Here is an 18,154-nt window from a genome sequence, read left to right as displayed (position 1 = left end):
TTAGCTCCGACCTGCACACCTTTGACCTGCTGGTCATTTCTTATCATGTTCAGCAACACCTCCAGAACTGAAATAAAAAGTAATGGGGAAATCGGGCACCCCTGTCGTGTTCCTTTTTCTATCTTAAGTTCCTCAGTCACAACATTGTTTACAATCAATTTAGCTTTTTGTTCAGAATATATTGCAGCCATACCATTCTCAAAACCCCGGCCTACCCCCATCCCATGAAGATTCTTCTTCATAAAGCTCCAAGAAATATTGTCAAAGGCTTTCTCCGCATCCACAAAGATCAATACTGCTTTAGTGTTTATATTCACCTCTAGCTTTTCCAGATTGTCTATTACATTCCTTACATTGTCTGCCAGGTGTCTTTTAGGGAGAAAGCCTGCTTGGTCCTTATGAATCTTCTCCATCAAAACTCTTTTAAATCTTTTTGCCAAAATGTCTGCAAAAATTTTGTAATCCACATTAAGGAGTGATATTGGGCGGTAGTTCTTGAGTTGGGTCTTCTCAGTCTCTGACTTTGGTATGAGTGAAATATATGCCTCTTTCCACGATTCAGGCGCCCTTTTTCCCTCAAGGATCTCATTGCAAACTTCTTTTAGTGGTTGAGTCAACCATTCCTTCAGCAATTTGTAGTATCTAGAAGTCAGTCCATCCGGTCCCGGAGATTTGCCCAATTGCATATTCTGAATGGCAGCCTCTATCTCTTGTTCTGAGATTCTCTGGTTTAAGTCCATCTTACTTTGATGAGAGATGTTTTGTAGTCCATATTTTCCCAGGAATTTGTCTATATCTTCTTCATTTTGCGGGCCTTGAGTGTAGAGTTTTTTGAAATAACTTAAAAAGCAATTTCTGATTTCATTGGGTTTAGATATATTCTTTCCATCCACCTCAAGGCTTGTAACTGTATTTAGTTTCTGCCTTTTCTTCATTTGCCATGCCAAAAGTTTACCACATTTGTTTGCTGATTCAAAGGTCTTTTGCTTCATTTGCCTTATCTTCCATTCAATCTCTTGGTTCATCAATTCCATATATTGTGTTTGATATAGCTTGATCTCTCTTAAAATGTCTTGAGACTTTGGTTTTGTTCTTAATTTCCTCTCTCCTTCCTTTATCATTTCCAAAATCTTCTCTTTTTTCTCATTTTGTTTTTTCCTCTTTATTGAATTTTGTTGAATCAAAAATCCTCTCATAACCGCTTTGCTTGCATCCCAGATCACTCTTTTCTCCACGTCGGTCCTCAAATTTATTTCAAAATAGTCTTTTAGAGTCTTTTGGGCCTTCGTGAGAATCTCCTTATCACGAAAGAGGGTGTCATTCATTCTCCATCTAAATTGACCAGTTATTGTAAGTTTCATCTCCATCTTCACGGCGTTATGGTCGGAGCAAGTTTTTGGGCAGATTTCCACTTTCTTAATCTTTGGAGCCATTCCACTAGTAACCCAGATTTGATCGATTCTGGTCCAGGTCATCATTGCTTGGGAGAAAAAGGTTCCCTCTCTCTCCAGAGGGTTCCTTGTTCTCCAAATGTCTATCAAGTCCATGTTTTCAGTCATTTCGAAAAAAGTCTTAGGGAGTCTCCCTTCTTTGGTGACTGTTAGTCTTTGTGCCTTGTCCATATTAGTGGAGACCACGCCATTCATGTCTCCCATGATTATCATATTGTAATCCAGATAATCCATCAACGTTTCATGAAGTCTCTTGAAGAAGTCGGATTTGCCTTCATTTGGTGCATAAATTCCAACAACTAAAAATTTTTCTCCTTGTACTTGTATCTCCACAGCCAGATATCTCCCTTGTTCATCTTTGAATATCATTTTTGGAGCCCATTTCTCTTTCACATATATTACAACTCCTCTCTTCTTAACTTCCCCTCCATTTGGGAACTAAGGATGTAACTCTATACCCACTCACCTAGGTGTAAGCCCTACTGAACTCAATGGGACTCAATACTGTGCAGGCATGTATGGGATTGTGCCGTGAGAGGTGTTCCTGATAAATATTGTGTTTGTTTCGAAACACAAGTGCACAAACACATGTTTTAAGGTGCACACAGACATCACATAGGATGAAGAACTTCTTATTTTGCAGCAAAAAAATTGCTTATCTTTCCAAACAGCTTTAGAGCTTTTGCAAAACACTTAGCTAATATTTGCCGTATAATAGACACACATAAAGCTCTTCCTAAGTGTACAGCCTTCTCGAGCTACAAGCTTGCACAGACACGCTTCAAAAATAATCCTTAAAGCATAAACTTGGATATCGCCAAAAGTTGTCTTTTATCAAATGAGATCACTGGTGCATCTCGCTCAATAATGTCTCTACACTCAATTGCAGCAGCTCCTCTTTCCCAGGGATTGAACCTGGAATCTTTTGCATACAAGATATGTAAATGTGTGCTCTAGTCTGAGCTGCAGCTCTTTTCCTGTTTTTTTGTTGCATATTTTTAAATTTACTGGCCATAGTTTTAGGAACAGACGATGATATGAATCTGCCTTATTCAGGGTCAGACCAGTAGTCTACCTAGCTCAATATTGTCTGCACTGACTGATTGGGACTTTCCAGGAATTAAAAAAGGGTTCCCTCCCCTGGTCCTACCTGGAGATGTCAGGGGCTGAACCTGAGATGTACAGCATGAAAAGCAGGTGCTGTACCAATGAGCTGCAATCCTCCTCCTTATGTGGTCATTCACCTTACGTCGTTGTGGATATTTGCCTTTATTTGATTTACAGTATTTTATGCTAAGGATTGTTGTTTCGTTCAACTATTCTGATAACCCTTCGGGGTTGAAGAGCAGGATATATATGTGTCATATGAATATTCTGAAAGCTTGTAATGCATAAAATGGGCAAACATTTTCTAAACAGCATTATTCACGTTGAATAATTTCCATCCTGTACAAATCAAAAGCTTAAAGATCTTGGCACCACATTTATCACAACATTTCATAGGCCAGTGCCTACTTCATCAGAAGTGGTTCCCTAAGTGGATAAGATAAGCATACCCTGAATTTAATTTGATTCTATATTATTTTGGGCTCAACTATCCCTTGCACTACTTGATCGTTTAGCCTGACTAGGAAAAACATGCCAGCAAAACAATTGTGTCTTTTTATCTTCTCTGTGCTCAGGGCATACTGAGGAGACCATACATCTGATAAAGTGGGCTGACCCATAAAAACTTATGTTACAATACATATTTTTAGCTTTTACAGTGCCACAATATTCTTTGTTATTTTTGCTGCAACAAATTAACATGCTCAACCCTCTGGAATCCAAAATAATTTTTGCAGTCATGTCACATACATAGGATAGCATTTTCTAATACGCCTTTTTTCCGTGGGTGAGAATACACTAGCCTTTCAGCAAGAACATAGTTCCTTTAAATTAAAAGCAATGTCTTTCACTCTAAATCCCAGTGGGAATTTCAAGTAAACATTGGAAGATTATGGGCATACTTTATAAAATACAAGCAGTTTTGCTGTGCACATGTAAAGCATTGCCCATATAAATTGATTCTATGCATTAGCAGCAAGTCCCTTAGAGTTCCAAGAGTGCATAAGATTGTTGTTGTTTAGCACAATCCCAAGTATCAGTGGGATATACTTTCCTAGGAAGTCCACTTACGTTTACAGAAGTATTAGTAAGATTCCAGTGTGGCATATCCTATGTGTTGGGTTGTTAATACCAAAATAGTTTGTTTCCAATGCATATCATCACAAAAGTTTTCTGTGTGCAGCTTTTTGCTTTGAGAACTTTGGAATAAAGGCCCCATTGAAGTTTAGAGAACTCTGAAACAAACTTTTCAGTGGCAATGATTTATGAAGTATCAGGGAAGCAACCAGAGAAATAGCTGCATAGTACCTCTTGGGTACATGCCCGTGGGTACCAGGATGGTTATTCACATGAAAGAGTGCCATCTATTGGCTCCCGACACGATTTCTTGTTATCTTTTCCACAGCTGTCCTGTTGTGGCACAGACCAGCTCTCAGTTAGGTTTCCAAACTTGGGTTGGGAAGGGAAGGATTAGGCAGCACTACAAGAACGTCTTCTTAAATACTGCAGCACCAAAGCTCTACCCCAGCCTATCTTGCACCTTCTTTGTACCTTCATTAGTATGTTCACCATGTCTCTAGAACAGATAACAGTTGGGGAAAATATATATATATAAGTTCTAGAGAAGGGCAATGAAAAGCTTCGGTGACATGAAAAGATTCCATAGAAGGAGAGATTAAAAATGCGAGGGCTAGGAAACAGGCAGCAGGAAGGATGAGAGAAGAATACCAAGTAAGAAGTGAGATAAGGAAGGCCAATCAGACATTCCAGTTTACCTTCCCCATAGCAGAAGTATTCAAAGGTGTCCCGGCAGGTGTCCATTCATGTTTTACCAATGATGAGAAGGATGAGGTGGAAGGAATAATAATGAGCACAGTCATGCATGTGCCGAATGCCACAGAGTACAGTGTGGTGATGCGTAAGGACCAAGAAACCGGAGCTCTTGGGGTCTGGCTGCTCCAAAGTAACAGAAGGCTCAGAATTTACATGATCAATTTACATGAGGATGAGGATGGATGGCAATCTGTTTTTCTTTACCATACTTCTTGCATACCAATAGCATACAGGTGTTTTCTTAGACAACATATGAAAACTATGTTCTCCATTTCAAAAAGAAACAACTATTTTAGCAGATACTAACAGGAGCATGTACAAAAAAAACCCCCTGAATGTATTGTTGCAATGCATATAATTTGTGCATGGGATGCTTTAAAAATAAGAATGGTTAAGACCTGGGGCTTGTCGACACTGGAGTTTAATGTGGTTTTGAAGCTGCTTCAGTCTTGTGGAAGAAGCAGCTTTTCACATGAGTGACTCCTAATTCTTGACTTGGAGTGGCACACTTTAAAAAGCCTGCACTTTTGTGAAAATATGGTATATTTTATTATTTTTTAAATTTCTATACCGCTTTATATTTTTAATAAAAACCTCAAAGCGGTGTACAGCATATTAAATCAATCAATCAATAAAACAATAGCTGGGAAATGTTCCTCCAGCCTCATGAGAAGCCTCTTCAGTAGGGCTGGTGAGTGTGGGCCTCGCCCCCTAGGCCAGGTGGAAAGGGCCTTGCAGGGAGCAGCCTTCATGCCTCATAGGCGGGTGATGTATTTTGATGATGATTATGATGATAGTTTTTAAAGGTAGACATGCACAGGTAAACAAATACATATATGCATGTCCACAAAGGACCTGAGATTTCCTAGCTTGCAGCAGCAGACATGTTTAAAAATTATTATTTCTTACTCCTCTTTTGTGCAAATCTGGTATATTGAAAAGCATGTCTTTAGGTTTCTAGATCTTATGGTGGAGATGATACACAGCATGGATGCATCTCATCAAGCACTGCTCACCAGTTTGAGCAGCAGTAGTTCACACACAAACACATGCATCAGCCTCCATGTATTGCATGATGAAGCAAAGGAATGCTCTTTCAGTTTCACTTCTGATTAAACAAGATATTAACACACAAAATCAATGGAGCAAAAGCACTTTACACGGTATCATCAGCACACTGCCCTATTACGAAGTGGACCCATACAATAGGTAGAGATGGAGCTAGATGTTTTACGGCTAGTCTGGATATTCAGAGCAGCTCTGGCTTGGGAAGCCACTTAAAACAGTTCGCTGGCTTAACTGATGCTTAAATCCTTCAAATAGTTTGAGCTCATTCACTGCTGCAAGGCATTATATTTAAAACTGCCCAAGAGAACAGCTCAAGAGCTTAAACTTCCAGCCCAACTCTGTTGAGGCTTTAAGGCATTATGGTAGTTTAAGAGTTAATGACAGCAGCTCCCCTTAAATTTCTTATGAGATTAGTCTGCAATGAGTCAAGCTATGTTCCTTGCTCAGGTTCCTTTCTGGGATCCAGTCCTTTTGTTAGCACTGAGCTTCTGATTCCAAAAATAGTGAGAAAGAGTCCCCTGCCTTTCCACCTTTGCACCATTGTAAAGTCACCCTCTTCTTTCATCTACATCTCCCTGGCTGCCGAGCAAGCCCATTATATCCTGTCCCAATTCACTAATGAGATGAATTGGTCCCTATCCCTTTTCTTTCAAGCTCTTGAGTTTACAGAACTGAAGAGTTTGTCCACCCCCTTGTCCTCTTCTGTTTCCTTTCTCTGCCTTACTTTCCAAAGTTTGCACAGATACCAGAGCTGTGCTGGAGATAAGGTAGGTTGAGGGGCATTCTTTGTGGCGTGGGTGGGCATTTGTGTGCATATGTGAGTGAGTTAATGTGGTGGTGGGGAACCTACATGCATCCAGCTGTATGGTTGCATCAAGCATATGCCCTTCCCTACTTAAGACTATAAGGAAAGCCTGCTAAGTCAGGCCAATGCACCTTTTAGTCCATCCTGTTCTCACAGTGGCCAACAGCACACTGCCCACCTACAGTTCCCAGCAGACTCTGGTTTTAGAAACAGTGTACCAGTTCCTGGGGAGCCTGAGTGGGAGGGTGCTATTGTGCTCATGTCCTGCTTGCGGGCTTCTCATCACACTTGGGTGGCCAATGGGAGAACAGGATGCTGGAGTAGATGCGCCTTTCAGGCTCTTCTTATGACTCGGTCATGCAGAGACAATGGGGCTTGTGCTTGCCTGGCTGCTTTCCCTGCCCATCATGGGCTTTAGTCTGAACTTGGCTAAGAGAGCCTGCAGTCTCTAGGGATGTGTGGCTTGCTGACTGGGTTCATGTGATGCCTTAAAAATGCCATAATCTACAGAGGAACACCAGAGTGAAGAAAGCCCAGCATCTTATTCTGTTCCACCTCTAGTGCTAATAAAAGAATAGCCCATCCCACAGGGGTTCAGTGCAAGGTCTTTTTTTTTGCAGATGGAGATAGATTCCCCCCCCCTTCTTATCCAGTCTTCTTGCCTTATTTTTGTGCCTGCTTGAGCCATATGCCCATGTAACGGCATCTTTGGTACTAGGAAATGTCAAACGGAAAAGGCATTAGAGTGGAGGCTGTTTTAGAGCGAACACATTCCTGTGGGAGATTCTCTCATGTTGTTCAAGAGACTTGTATGAGATATTATATTGCTTTTCTGCATTATTTTTGAAGACCTCCTCACGATAGGATTTCTGGGCACAGGTATAACTATAACCATGAGAGCCAGTGTGGTATAGTGGATACAGAGAGAGCTGAGCTCTGGAATGACCTAGCTTTAAAGCCCTGCCCAGCTATTTTACTTACTTACTTACTTAATGAATGAATGAATAAAATTTATATACTGCTTGCTTGCAAAAAAGAGAAGCCCCCTAAGAGGGTTGCAACAATCTAACATAAAACAACGAAATTATTGATGTGAACAGGTATTAAATATATTCAAAAGCTAATTAAAATCAACAGCAGCCAAGTAGAGCAGCTTTGGATCAGTCACTATGTATTCCCATGCAGAATCAGTCTGTGGATTAAATGAGGAAAAGCCCCATGTCTGGCATCCTTTAGGGAAGGGCAAGAATCAAACCTCTTAAACTGTACAGGACTGGCAACAGGGAGCACAAATGGGACTGCCTGCAACAAAATGTTGCATTATGGAATGACCCATGTTCAGTATTCCAACCACTCCACTTCATTCCCAGCTCCATTTTCCATTCTCAGCCTCTGCCACTCCCCTGCCGCCAGTCAGTATTCCGTGACTGCTATACACACTCAGTCCTTATTTAACTGTGATTATTGTTTGCTTTGTTTGTTTTGGTGAGGTCCCTCTGTTAGGGTTCCCTCGCCCCCAGTTTTTTAAAAAAACGCCTGCTGCCAAGCTTGGGGTTCACCCAAGAGGCCTGTTCTTCTGGATGGGTGCTGCTGCTGTGACTACATAGGGAATGGGGTACCCCCAGTCTAAAGATTGGAAACAGAAGAAATTATGCACAAAGGAAGTGATTGCACACGCACACACATGCACACAGAGGTTCCATGCTATTCTCAGTTTTATAGACAGTAAAATGATATTTAAAATAACGTTATCTTTTCTGCAAGGCTCTTATACAGCTTTTTTTAAAAAAAATATCATTGTGTAATATGTGTAGAATGAAGAAGAAAGTGATATCAGGGGAGTGTAGTAATGAAGGGACTGGGAACAAGGCCAGGGATCTCTTTCATCAGCTGGTGCCTTTCCAGGGTTTTTCTTTGGGTGGTGGGGAGTGTTTCTTGCTGTTTGATGTTAGGCAGACAGCAACTGGAAGCAGTTCTACCTCCCACCAAGCATTGTTGTGGAATGCAAATGACACCAACAAACAAAGGGCTAAGTGTTCTTAAGCCTGTAGCACTGGAGACAGAATGATAGCCTCCCCCCCACCCCAAATGGAAGGTAGTATGATAGGGACATGGTTTCTTGTAGTGGGCATCCTACCGTTATCTCTATTTCCATTTTATGCAAGCCTTTCTAGTGTTTCCAAAGTCTTCCATATTTGCTTGACCTGAGATGACAGTGGGAGAAAAGGAATGAGTTTGCACAATATGGGAAATGATCCTTTTACCACACTACATACGTTAATTTTCTTCAAACCTGAGAGAGCTTGTGTTGAACCTAGGACTTCCTAGCGCACACAATATGCAGTTAGGGTTGTGGGAAATTGCAGTCAAACTTAACTATGCATAAGTGCTAGTTAGTGCACAAAGGGGTTAAGACCAGAGACCTAGACTGCGCTAGGTCACACACCCTTGAAACTGCTTCTCTTCCTTTCTCTCACCCTTTTCCAGCTGTGTAACCAACCAAGGAAGGATGTGTCTTAACTTGTTCCAAAGTAAGACTGCATGTTTGAAACTGTAACCTGTATTTTGCACCCAAGAGCATTCTACCTGTGTTCTCCTTGCTGCTACATGGAGTAATGCATGAACCAGACCTTTGGATTTAGTAAGCAAAACTTTGTAAACTTACTTAACAGCGTGTGGCATGTTCATTGCTAGAGGGGTAGAGAAAGCGGGCAAGCATTTCAAGGTCCAAGAAACAGGATATGCAAAAGGCTTTAACATCCTATATTCCACGCTATTCTACTGGTTAACTATGAGTATGTTTCTAACTCTGCTTGGGGCTCTCTTCCACTGGAGAGTGTGCAAAGCCCCATGTTTTGAACCTAGGTGTCCAGCTGATGGACACATCTATTTTCCCCACACAAGGATATTGGTCTATCTATCATTTCCAAATTTTGTAGCCCACTTTTCTATAAAAATACTCAAGGTGTCATGCCACACTTTTACAAAAACACATGTGTTTTAAACCTGTTTTCAAAATGGCCAAGTTAAAAATTAGTCCAAAAAGTCAGAGCCAGCTAGAATATATCAGTCTTAGCTGCCCATCAGAAAACAAACAAATCCAGGCAGACTTTCTTTTACAATGTGTTCCAGTATCTTGGTGCCACAACAAAAAAAGGCCCTGTTCCTTCTATGCACCCACTGTACTTCAGATAGCAGAGGAATCTGGAGTAGGGCCTTAGAAGTGGGTCACAGACAGGGGCGCAGACTTATAAAAAATATTGGGGGGGCCCAGGAAAGCTCATGAATAATAAATAAGCTCATGAATATGCAGATAAAGTGGCGCCGCCTCCTCGTGAGCGAATAGGGGAGAGCGTGCTGCGCCTATTAATCAGCTCCGAAGGAAATTGGGTGGAGCTTTTGCTCGGGAGGGAGGGCAGGAGGCATGCAGCCCGACCCTGTGCATTTTGGGCTGGGGGAGGGGCGGCGGTGGCGCTCTGCTGGAGGGGCGCCCGAGATTATTGGGGGGGCAGAGCCCCCCCAAACAAATTTTTGAGGGGGCTCGGGCCCCCTCAGGCCCCATGGAGTCGGCGCCTATGGTCACAGAGTTGGCTAGGCCTGGAAGTGAAGCTTGAGACCTTGTCTCAGGCCAATTATAGCTTTGAAGATCAAAACCATCACTCTGAATTGAGCACAGAAATGAATTGTTAATCAGTGTAATACAATATGGGTGGCACTATATGTTTCGATCTGCTTATTCTAGTTAACATCCCACAAGTCAGGTTCTGAACCAATTGGAGTATTCAAAGGCAGCCTCATTGAAGTAATCTAACCTGGAAGTGGCAAGGCCAAATCTTTGGCACTCCAGGTGTTGTTAGACTCTAACTCCCACATGATCAGGGCAGATGGAAGTCGTAATCCAACATTTGGAGAGCCACAGGTTCTCAGCCCTAGCCACTAGGGTAGAAATGGGAAACTGGGTATGGCCAATGGACTGGCTCCTTCAAAGCAGGTGGCCCTGAGCTCTGATCAGCTGATGGGTGCTGGGAGTCATCGCCTTTGGAGTCAATTTATAAGTGTTTTGCAGCCATGTTTTCATTTGCTCGCCCTTGATGTTACATGTGATGCCAGGGGCAGATAGATGTGGTTTGGGGGGGAAAGGCATCACAGAACTAATTAGACCTGTGAGCTGGAGTCTGGAGGTTCTTCACTGCTGCACTAGGGCATAAATGACCAGGTCCAACTTCTTGGGGAAAGGGTGCAGCAAACATGCACACCAAGGCTCGTAAAAGGCACTCCCAGCCAACGCTACTACACGAGCATCCAGGAACTCCTCTAAACTGTGAACCTGATTTTCTAGAGAGGGCACAATTCAATCCAAGCAGATTTAACATCTACTGTTAAGAATGCCAGATATGGCCCCAACCAACACCACCTCTACTTTATCCGCCTGCCAGTGGCGTCACAGCTACCCTCCAGTGTAGTTTTCAAAGTGGCAACTAACCTAGTCAGGGAGTGTGCAGAAGGAGTCTGCTAGTTTGCACTCTGCTGGGACTGAGCTTTTTCATGCCTCCGAGGCACAAATGGCATTGTGCTGTCATGCACATGGCAAAAGCAATATTGTGCAACGATATTAGTCTGAGCGCTCCCTGCTCTGTAGCTTGCAATTTTCTCCCTACTTGACTGCAGTTAGGAACAAGACTATTAGAGTCAGCTACTAAGAAATCAAGCTTTTTTTGATGCAGAATAGTGGGGTGTGGGGTGCAATACCCTCCCAATGCTGCGCAGATGACCATTGTCCAAAATAGAACCTCTTCTAAATACTTTGCTTGATCTCTGTATGAGGACTTCATCAGAATTGCACGGAAAGCTTTTCTTTTTAGAACAACAATTACTGTCTGCTCTTCCAAGGTTAAACTGAAATCAAATAACATTCAGATCTTGCTCCGGGCCTTGCTCTCCAGAGGTAGGAAAATCATTAACTGCCTCGGCTCCCGGCAGCTTCCAGTATCTTGTGATTGCTCCACACCAGCAATTCAAAGGGGTAGCAAAGTAAATGCTGCATGCAGCTCCCCTCCTGATTTCCCCATCCTCTTCGGCTGTGTTATTATTACAGCTGGAAAGGAAATGACGCCATCCCTCCATTTCTTGGTGGTTGGTGTTTTCTGTTTTGCTTCTTTTAAAAAAGGAAAGGGCATGTGTGAACTTTCAAAGAGTAACAGACTTAGGAGGCAGCAGCAAGGAACATGAGGTTAACATATCTGAGCTTGCCTAAGCCTGCCTTGAAAAGCTCTGATTATATTGCGTTCTGCCTTCCATTAATGTTGGACTCCAGCCCCAGACAACCACATTTCCCTTAGGACTTGTCCATTCTGGGCAGAGAGACACCAGTTATTACACGGTGCCATTCCACTGACCATCTGCTGAGCATCCACATATGCAGTGTTAGAAACTGAGATATGAAAGCTAGGAGCTATATGGCACCTTAAACCTAGGTTTTGGGCGCAACAACAGAATGTCTAGGCATGCTTTTTTTTATAACACAAATACAAAGCTGACAATGAATGAACTGCAGCTAAATATGTTCATTTTTCACATGGTCTAGTCTTTCCCCTGCCCACCCACCTAATATTCTTAAGAGGGTCTCTTCTCCAGTCTTCAAAGAATAGCTGGAAGTGGGGAGGTAGAAAAAGGTCCTCCTTTAATCTGAAATCTTGGATGCAGTACTGCGTCCAGAGCTCAGAAACTGCTCACACTAATGAAATTCCCTGTCACAAAATGCACCCAGAATAATGGGAGTTTTGAACACTGCGCATATGCATTAGGTTGTAGCCAATTCCAGGGTCCCAGCACAGAGGCAAAGCACATCACCTTTGGGACCCCTTAAACATATTTTTCTGTCCCAGTACTTTGAGCAATTCCAGGTGGCTGCATCTAGTTGCCATTTCAATTTCCTCCAATGCCCCAATTGTAGCATCACTCTGGGGCATTATGAGACATTGAAATGATCAATAGAGCCAGTCTTCTGGCACTGCTCATAGCACTACCACAGCTACTCACTGCCACCAGGTAACTCCACTGACAAAGGAGGGGGCCCACTTGAGAGTATTTTGCCCAGGGCCTGTTCAGAACTGGAGCTGGCCCAGCACACTTTGTATGTGTGATCTTGTCCAAGAGTGTTGTTGTTTTGTTTCTCTTGGCGGGGCAAGGCTGATGTAGGGCAAGGGGCATTTCTACATATAGAGTACCAAGGCTATTTCACATGTTGGATTGCGGTGTATCCAATGTTCTATGGTTTCCCAGCTATATAGAAGCAACAGGGTATCAACCACTGGTATCCTATAAAACATGGATGATTTGAAATACTTGGAGCACTGCTACAAAGTTCCACTCATATGTAAGGCTAGGGGTTGCCTTCCTTGCTCACTCCAACCCCAGTTCCTCCACACCTGGCCAATCTCTTCTGCCTTGGCACCTGACCAAACTCCCCTTCCCTTACACTTCACCACACCACACTGTTATAAGAATTCTATGGTCTCAAATACTGTATAAATTAAATGTTCATAAATGTACAAGGCAAACACATACATAATTACATAAGCCACGTGTCTGAAGTGGTACAGGGGAGCAATTCAGAAGCCATTTTGACTCTCCCAAGTTGACCTCAAATATTTCTCTGCAAGGAGGAAGGAAATGGGAAATCCTCCCCATTGTCTTTCGCTTACAAATCCTGTCTTGTGTATGAATAGGGTGAGCCTGTGACCTGGATTCAGAAACTAACGTATTAACCATCACAAAAGAATGGCCAGACTGTCCAGGTAATGCAATCAGTGACCATTATCAGGTATCCTGGCAGACAGGATTTCTGCTGTAGACCGCCTCCTCTGCTGTAGACTGTCTCCTTCTGTGATGGATGTATGATGTTTTAGGGGGGGGTGGTCTTGGGCTACAGGGCGGGCAATTTCAAAAATCTATATAAGGGCTTGCCCACCATTGTTCAGGGTTCTCCCTCCTGCGTGTGGTAAGTGGGGACCCTATTGCAACAGCTTAATAAAGATCAGGCTTACTAGCTACTTTTCTTCTCAATATACTCTGGCTGGCCTCTGTCATTTCCTCCTACCGAAAGGGGACCCACTTAAGGTCTCTATATGGGCTCTTGGATACCCCATAAGGGAAAAGGAGCAGTTTCTTCTTATAACAAAACCTTTCCTATTTCCTCACAGCTTTGTCAAGCCTCCCTTCTCTGCTCTCCCCACCCCTTCCTTTAGAGCTTGCACCAAACCCCTTCACCTCCCCTCACAGCTCGCCCGAAACTACACCTCCTGCCTCACAGCTCACCTACTCTCCTTTAATCACCACTCCAGTGATATTTGGTGGAGGGGGGCAGGCGTTTCAGAGAGTAGTTTGCCAAACAAGTGCCTCTCACTTTCCTTTAAACAGCTTGCCTGAGCTTCCTGCTACCCACACTGTTTTCTTGCTCACCTGCCTGCTGTTCTGTTGTCATGCTGGAGTTGTTATTATATGTTCTCTTGTGTTGGCTACCACATTAAAAGCACTTTTTGTCATGGATAAAGGTATCTTGGCTGATAGGCTATGCCATCATCCAGTTATACTGTCTCATTGAGTTGAAAGTAGGGTGTACAATTTCCCCCTTGGCAACAGAAGGTAGTCAACAGTTGGCCTTACACACATGTGCCTGTGGGAGCTTTTGGGTGGAGCAGCGTCGCTAGGGGTACAACTCTAGAGAGGCTTGGTAGGCCTAATGGTGAAATGTGTGCTCCTCATCAACGCTCTTACTACTCAGTGCTCTTACTACTGGAAAAATGGGGGTGCCAGCTGCCTCAGGAAAAGTGCAGAAGTGTGATGACCCTCACATGGGATGCAACAGTGATTACCAAACCAACCCCAGGAGGCGGCACAACCGCAATAACAAGAGTTCTAAGACTTGCCCCTGCCTGCTTCCCTCAGGGCGGATGTCTGGCAAGCATTAACCTTGCAATAATAGGAAAGTGCCTGCTTCGCTTTTGTTTATAAAATAAACAGTTTTCCCTCTGCTGTTTTCCCAAGTGCCCTTGGGGGAGAGGTGCCCAGAAAGCCAGTGGGACTCGTTGTCCTGACATGGTACAGAAAGCGCAAGCTGAGGTGAAGAGCCCCAGAAACAGGATGCTTGGGATTGCGATAGAACTATTTCCAGCAAGCTAGAAGTGACAACGGTGCAGAAATCCGGTTTAAGTAAACTGTTACCATCTTCCCTAGGCAGCTTTCCTGAGTGGAGTGAGCCTTGGAAATTAGCATGGGGCATTTTCTAACAAATCCCTTCCCCAAGCACTGTAGCAATAGAACCTCCTTGAGCATTTTTGCCTGGATGGAGTGTGTCCTTCATGCCTCTTGCTTCTCCAAATGAAGGACAAAAAGTGTGTGTGTGTGTGTGTGTGTGTGAGAGAGAGAGAGAGAGAGAGAGAGAGAGTAGGAACTAGCCACTAGCTCTGCCCACTTTGGCTTCTGGCCCTGCCTACCATTATCATGTGACCCTTGGGTTGAAGGTTCTGGACCCCCTTGCTGTTGTAAATTTAGCAGGCTAGTTGGAACCTGACATTCAAGATGGCCCTGGCCTTGCTAATATACTTACAGCACATCCTTGTGCATGTTTTCTCATCAATAATCTCCATTGAGTTCAATGGACCTACATAGGTAAGCATGTAAAGCACAAGCATATCCTCTATGAGGAAGGCCAGTCACTGGCTCTGGAGCTTTGGGGTTAAGGCAGCAATGTTTTAAATTATCAGCAGCCATTTCTATTCCAGGGGCAGGTTCCCATAATTTCTGGCTTCCCCTGGTGCTCAGGCCTGAGCTTTGCTTTGCCTCTTGCTGCTTCTTAGATTAGCTTTCCTGGAGACAGGCTCAGGGGAACCAAAGGGGTTTTAAAAAAATATTACAAGGCATCTCAGCTTATCTCAATAGGTGATTGCTATTCAGCGCTCAGAGCCAATCTGAGGCTTACTTCCGCACACTTGCAGAGCAAACTGTCTCTATAATTCTGACAGGGCCACGTAGTTTAGAACAAAGCTCCTGCTGTCAGAGTTTACTCTCTGGATTCATTAGAATGGGCCGGGTAGTTTTGCAGGAAGACTTCTTGCCATGCTCTTCTGCTGAGATTGTGCCACTATGCAATTGCTTGATCAGAATCCTGCAGGAATGTTATCAGGCTGGTCTCAGCGGCTTTAAGTTCTGGATTTTATTGCCAGAGCGCCGTGTTCGCATCGTCACAGTACTTGGGCCTCCTGCTGGTTTGCAGGAATTGCCTTCAACCTCTTGCTGCTCTCAGAAACATTCCTGCTTTATTGCCCGGCTGCATCCAGATGACTCACAATTCTCTGCCTGTGGTTCTGGGTTGATTTCCCCTCAATCGTCTTTACTTCACATTTATTTGCTTTTGTGTTTCTGCTAAGCCCATCTGACCAACCTAGGATCAGCAGAGTGTCAGGTCTGTCAGGGAAGGAGAAGGGCAAGAGTGGGTTTTTTTCCCCCCAGGGCCGCATTCTCTCGTAGGCAAACTTCTTGGGACCACATCAGTGGTAGGTGGGGTGACAGGCAGCAGACCTAACTGTACAGTGTAAGCGACACAAAAGTCAGAGAATGCTACACACACACCCCCCTCTCCATTCTCTATCCAGACAGGTAAAGGTGTTATCATAGTTCAAGAACACATTGCGGCAGGTAAAAGTATTGGAAGAGGCTGGTGACAGGTGGCATGGCCTGAGGAGACAGAGGCCTGGAGGGCCACAAATCCCCCCCCCCGGCCTGAGTTTCTCCATTCCTGGTGTATACCTCCATAAACTGCCAATAAATGCACTGTTTCTTGCATCTTACAATCTCTAGTTTCCTCTATTGTCCAGGCCAGATTTGTGACTCACTTGTGTTAGAACCGCTAGGCTTCTTAACTTTTCTATCAAAACTAGGATTATGTTCAAGCCACATGGACGTAAACTTGTTATATTCCTCCAAGGAGCTTGAGGCAGTCTCCATTTTATCTTCACATCAGGTAGCTCAGGTTGAGAGATAATACTAAGTTGAGAGATAAAGTAGCTTAAGTCAAGAGATAAAGTAGGTTAAGTCAAGAGATCATTCTGGCCCAAGGTCTGTCAGTGAACTTCATAGCTGACTGGAGATTTGAACTTGGGTCTCCCTAGTCCTGGTCTGATGCTCTAACCAGTACACAGCATGTATGGAGTAACCAAAACAGTACTTGTATGGCTGTAGTTGGTGAATTTGTCCCATTTTCTCTCCAGGTACAATTCTATGATTCTATGATAAGTGTCCCTATCTGTGGATACTGGGTGGGTTGATGGAGCAGATACCTTTAAACCTTGCACCATGCCCTCTGCTTCCTGTTATTTCTTCTAGCATAATAATCCTTATCAGTGTGTGCCTTATGGCAATTGGAGCCGTTCCAAGCAAAAAAATCTGATTTTCCCTCCAACTTGTGCAGTAATTGGTTGTTGTGGATAGTATCCAATTAAGTTTTACTTAAAGTAGAACCATTAAAATTAATGAACATGACTAAGTCCATTAATTTCAATAGGTCTACTCTGAGTAAAACTTAGTTGAATAACACTGTGACCCAAATAGACAAGAGGATCTAATTGCTTCAGAATCCAGTTCACTAACAGGCAAGGTATCTTCTTTCTAGAGCTGCTATCTTCTAACAGTATAAGGTTGCTTTTAGTCATTTTGCAGATGGGGGAATTTCAGCAGGTACATTTTCCAGTTCTGTTCAACGCTATTATTTCCACTGCTGCTATCTATCCACACAGCTGCTTTTTCTTTCCCCTTCCTGCATTAATTATATGGGTTAAGCCACACTATCAGAGATCTTGTGGCATAAACCGGATGGCATCATGGATGATAGATAGCCCATCAGAGCTACAATTTCCAGAGTTCTTTGGGAAGAGGGATTGATTGTTAAACGTCTCTGGAAACTATGGCTCTGCGAGGGGAATAGAACTTTTCTAATAAGCAATGACTGTGTTTTAAATGTATGATGTGAATGTGGCCACGGCCGTATTCTATGTAGGATGCACATGACAAAATGGCAGCTTGGAAGTGACCACACAGTGGATTTTTGGACAAGGAATGTCAACCTTGAAATAATCTATGCAATTTGTCATTTTTGGTACAGGTTCATTGTTCAGTTTGTAGAATAACATGAAACACCTTTTATATGAAACCAGTTGCCTTTAGCCCTATTCAGATGTTTGAGGGTTAAAAGTGTGTAGAGGGGCACACAGGCAAGCCCTATCCCCTCCACCCAGACCCAGACTCACTGGATCAGTAGCCAACCAGTCATGGCTCTGGTTCCAAGCTCCTTTCCTGTTCTCTCCCTCCCCTCCCTTCCCTGAATCTTCTCTGTGCTGTCTGCCATCTGCAGCAATTGCATAAGAGATGCTTCTCCTGGGTGCCACTTGCTTGAGTGGGGCCTTTTATTACAAGGTGAAGAGTAGTGTAATCCCAGATCTCTTTGGGCGTCCTTCATTCCAGGAGTGATGACAGGCCTGTAACTCTGCACTGCATCGCTCAGGCTTGGAACCTGAATTTCTGATACACGTTTTTCTTCACTGGCCTTGAGAAGTGCCATAGCAGGAGGGCAGAGGGAATGTCAGACAGTTAATTGCAAACATCTGGCTCTTTTACACTGTAGTTTTCCTTGGCGTGGAAGCACCGTTTTAACCAAGGCAGCAGGAAGGTGAAGGTTTGGTGTCTCACAGCTAGTATTTGAAAGCTTTCTTTTCCACTTAGCAGCAAGGAAACAAGCACCAGTGGGTTGCTCAAAGAAAAATTGCTGTGACAGTGGCTCATTTCTGTGTGGTTAGGATCCTTCTTGGCTAATGTGAAATAATTAGACAAGTGAAGG

General features: G+C 43.5%; 1 long non-coding RNA gene across 2 annotated transcripts in view; it reads right to left on the bottom strand.

Moving 5' to 3' along the window:
- LOC310700018 overlaps positions 1-18,154 on the bottom strand; it is a 75,418-nt gene that overhangs the window by 5,273 nt on the left and 51,991 nt on the right. Inside the window, exon 9 of one of the 2 annotated variants that reach the window (XR_014522359.1) lies at positions 8,402-8,468. This is a non-coding gene — a long non-coding RNA (uncharacterized lncRNA). Of the gene's footprint in view, positions 1-8,401; positions 8,469-9,847; positions 11,420-18,154 lie in introns of those variants that run through there. The other variant, XR_014522360.1, reaches the window with a different exon arrangement.

The sequence above is a fragment of the Podarcis liolepis genome (genome assembly GCF_965112155.1).
Source record: "Podarcis liolepis genome assembly, chromosome: 2".
NCBI classification, from domain to species: domain Eukaryota; kingdom Metazoa; phylum Chordata; class Lepidosauria; order Squamata; family Lacertidae; genus Podarcis; species Podarcis liolepis.
This window is presented reverse-complemented; position numbering and strand designations above follow the sequence as displayed.